This window comes from Gekko japonicus, unplaced genomic scaffold, assembly GCF_001447785.1.
Source record: "Gekko japonicus isolate JY-2015 unplaced genomic scaffold, Gekko_japonicus_V1.1 scaffold1776, whole genome shotgun sequence".
Lineage (NCBI taxonomy): Eukaryota > Metazoa > Chordata > Lepidosauria > Squamata > Gekkonidae > Gekko > Gekko japonicus.
This window is the reverse complement of record NW_015165297.1, coordinates 158,148-162,855: the sequence shown is the minus strand read 5'-3', so window position 1 is coordinate 162,855 and position 4,708 is coordinate 158,148.

Sequence of the window (4,708 nt, the reverse complement as noted above, 5' to 3'; positions counted from 1 at the left end):
GCTCGACGACGTAGCCACGTAGCCTCCTCCTCAGCTCCTCCTCGGCTGCCCCTCCTTTCGCATCGGCTCTCCCTCCCGGCAGCTGCAGACAATCACTCTCAACTTCCTCCTTAAAGGTGCCTCCCTCCCGGCAGCTGCAGACAATCACTCTCAACTTCCTCCTTAAAGGTGCCGCTCAAACAAAGGGAAAGGAAGAGAAATAAACGGTTTGCGCACTTTTAATTAGTTTTAAGTCTTTCTTATCTTCTGCTCATTAAATTAGATTTCGTCGCTCCTACTGCCTTTACCCACTTCCCCCACTTATTTCAGTTTAATAAATTTAGCCGCTTGCAAATGGGGCACTTTGTTCCCCCTCCCTTCTGTTTTCCTACACCGGAGCGTTTTTCCCTAGCACTGGGTTTGACTTTCAAACTTTACCCTTATTTCCTTTTATTTTAGTCATAAAAGGGAAAAAAGAAAAACTAGGAATATACTTAGCTTCGGGTTTCACTTGTTAATTTGGAGGAACTCCTTCTTTGGTCCTTGTCGGCTTGTCTGTAGCTCGACGTTCTCTGTCGGGGCTCCTGATGTTGTGCGCTTCGGGGTTGGCTCGGGAAACACTGGGAAGGGTCGCCACCCTCTCCAGGCCGGTGCCAGCACCCCTTGCTAAGGTTTCCTCTACAAGGAAATCTTATGGTGATGGAAAAAAGTACCTTTAACACAACAAAAGGTCAGAATTGGTGTGGAGCTAGTCTCAGACGCTGCTTCTCTCGGCAAACCGGAACCGGATCCCCCGCGTTGTCAATTCTTATATGTTACAAGTACAAATCCTCTAAATTCTTGTAGGTGATATAATCATTTCAGTCAAAATTAATAATACAGAATGGAAATAAGTGCATATCTCATAAGTCTAAGTACAAAAATCTTGTTATCAGTCCACAAGTCCATAAATCTTAATGGAGATTCCAGATAAGTCTTCCATTTCCGTTGCCTTCTTCAGAGATGGACTGGTGTTACCTTCAGTACTGGATAATATTATGTGTAAATATCTCAGTTCTCCAGTAAGAATGTCAAATGCTGTCAAGGGTCAGATTGCAGAACAAATAGGTTTCAAGATGGACTAGCAATCACATTTTCAAATCTCTGTCATTGCAAAATTGGTATAGTCTCCTAAAATGGGAGTGTGACGTTCTTATATATAATGCATCAGATGTTCCTATATATAATGCATCATCATCCTAGTGCAGTGTTTGGTGGAATGCAAAGCACTGTGTGCAGTTTGGACAATTGCATTAGGTTGGACAATGTCGTTTCCAATGTGCATCACACATGTGTTGTCTGGTTGTGGTTGCTGTTTTTTTTAAAGCTGATAATGGATTGTAGTAAACTATGTATGCATGTATATATGTATGACAATGTCCTTGTCAGACACATATCTGCTAATTCAATTTTTCCCTTTTGCTGCCCTTCCTGCTGGCCATCAACATAACCAAACAGTGAGGCACCAGAATAACAGTCAGCTCTGAAGGTTTCTGGCCCCACTCCTGAATGACAGTGTTCTAAGCATTTGGATTCAGAGCACACGTGTAATTATTTCAAGTTATATATGTGTGTGTTTCTTTAAATGGTCCGAGCACATGTGTAATTATTATATATGTGTGTGTTTCTTTAAATGGTTGGCAAGTGTCAGAAGAAGAAGGGGGTGAAAAAGGGAGAAGAGTGAGTGAGGTGATTGGCTGGTGACTGAGAATGTGTAGGCAGAGCTAGGAGTGTGTGTGTGTGTAGAAAAAAGGCCAAGTGTTCAGTCTGAAGTGCGCAGCTGTCAGTTGTGGTCAATCGACAGAGTCTGAGAAGCGGTTTTCTGATTAGAATCATATAGAAGGGCTGTGAAAGGCATTAAGATTCTAAAGGAGGAAGAAAATATACTTGAGGGGGCATATTAGGCAAAATCTAAATCTGTCAGAGTATTACAAGACTGTGAGGGGGAAACCTGACAGAGACCTGAGTAAAAGGGGAAAGATTTTACTAAGCAACTGTCAGTTATGCTGCCATGGAGGTGGGGAGGTTGGTTGTCTTCTAATTGCCTTTGCATTCCGTCTGTGCTTCTTTGCTGCTACAACGCTTATCTCTAAGTATTGCAGGTGGAAATGTTGATGTCTGGTTTTCTTGGGAACCGTGGGAGAGTGTTTCGTTCCCAGCTTTGGCGCTAAATGGCCGGAGCTCTTTCTCCCGCACGCGGGAGGGTGGCTTATTGGCCAGGGCAGGGTGTGTGTGCATATGAATACCCTATATCCTATTATGCCCCATGGGCAGCCGTCATTCTCAACAGTGCCTATGTTAATGCGTCTATAGCTCTTCAATAAAGTATTACCTTTCCTGATAAGTGTGTACTACATTGTTAGCTGTGGGTTCTGACAGCAACTTAACAAAACATCTTGTAAACAATATGCTTCCTTTACCAATAAACTTTTATCTTGTTTATCGTTAACCCAGAATCTTATCCTCAGAACCACACAGTCCAACAAAGGAGCCTTAGAGCTTGGGCACAATACTGTGGGAAAGGTTAAAAAGACTGGAATTATATTCCTGGTGGCAACATTACATACACTGAGAGAGAGAGAGAAACAACAAGAAAATTAAAACCACATCATACCTAACCACACAAAATAAAAGGAGAGGTACCGTCACACCACCCTATTTCCCCTCCATTTCAAAAGTACATCCCTGTGAGTCAAGGATCAATATTACACAAGAACAAGGGATTTAAAAACAATCACAAGATTGTGTAAAATAGATGCTTGGATCAATATTTTAAATCAGCCCAATTGTCACACAATTGGAAGAGACAAAGGAAGTAGACCCTCATCTGGAATGCACACATTAAAAAAACTTTGTCTAAGTATTGTTAAGAACTTATCGTAATAATTTATATTTATGTTTTGTTGTTTTGTCGTGATGGTACTGCAAACAAGTTCTAGCACTAGAACCGAATTGCGCGGGGGAGCATATCCATTTGATTTGACTCCACTGGATTTTTCTCTCTTCATCGTCTTGCCTGCTCCGTGGCAAAATTTTGCTACTGAAGAAAAGGCAAAAGGATCTTTTAGCTCTGACTTTGAATTTCCTTGTACTGTAAAATAAAAGGCATTTGGTTAAAGCAAAGATAACAAAAAATCTTCACCTATTGATTTGTAGCTGAAACGCAAGTACAGAATTGAATGTGCTTCTCCAAGTTTTATGCTCTGAAGTGGGAAAGATCAAAGATACCTAAGCCATTGATTTTTCTTTTCTTTTTCTTTTTTGGTACTCACAATATATCCACAAGAATCTAACAGGTCACTCTGAATAAAAACGACTCGTGTTTCTTTAATAGTTTGATGCACCATGATTTAAATAAAAATTTCTCATGGCTACCTTTCAGTCTTTTACACAGTGCCATTTGTAATATATTTGTAAGTCAAAAGTCCAGTTCCGTTATGATATATTTTATCTGTGGCTGGTTTGGGAAACCAGGGTTCAACATGCAATCATTTTAATTTTGGTTTGCCTGAACAAACATTAGTTTTTGTTCGTTTTTTAAAATATTTTTTTAATTTTATTAAGAGATAAGTAAAGTATACATAAATAAACCCATTATGTCTCAGCATTACTGCATAAACATTAATACAAACTGTGAGTACAGATACATATATCACAATGCAGTCTATTAATTTGTCAGCAGGATCTTTGTATTACCATATCCTTATCATTTTCTTGTGATTTTCCAATTCTTCTAAGATTGCTATAATAGTAACGTATAATAAATCTAGATATATTTTAGAAGGACCTCAATAGTATTTTGTGAGAGTGCTCAGACCATAAAAATTCTCATAGATGTAGCCATTCTGCATAGCCAGTATGTGCTGGTAATACATCATTTTCTGTGAAATATGTTATGAGAGGGCACCATTTTTGAATGAATCTGGAATGGGACCCCGCATACCCTTGTGTGTGGGACTCGTATTTATCTGCTACTTTGTCCATCACAAAGTGGTCCCAACATTTATTTCTCCATTGAGGAATAGAAGGGGGATCAGGATTTTTCCATGAGGCAGCAATAGAAAGCCGCACCATGGCTATTAATGTGGTGGCTAGTTTGGTAATTTTTACTTCGTTTTCATCAATGCTATATCTTGAAATAAGAAGCAAGATAGCCGGATCGAGTGGGATGTCTTCTGCTGTTATCTTCTTTATTTCTCCCAACACTTGGGACCAGATGTTTTTAATCACTGTGCAGGTCCACCAGCAGTGGAAGAAATCACTATTGGATCCACATCCTTTCCAACAGTAGGAGTTACTTTGAGGATACATATGTTTCAGTCTAGCCAGGGAGAGGTACCACGTGGTAAGCATTTAGGAAAATTGTAATCTTATATTGAATACTTTTGATTTGTTTGGGTAGTAGCTCCAAATATTGGACCATTACTGTTCAGTTAGATTTATTTTCATTTCTTTGCTAAACAAATATTAGTTCATCCCTTTCATTCTTTCTCTGGCCTCTACTCAGAGGTCCATTCTGCATCTGGCATTCGCTCCACATTTTCTCAGCACTCAACCTGGTTCCCCCTTGCCTCGGAATATCTGTTTTCATTGCATTGCCTCAGATCCTGGTTTCTGCATTGGCTAGTGTCAGCTTGCCATCTGTTTTGTTTTCAACACTCACTCCTGCATTGGTGTGCAGATTTTCCTG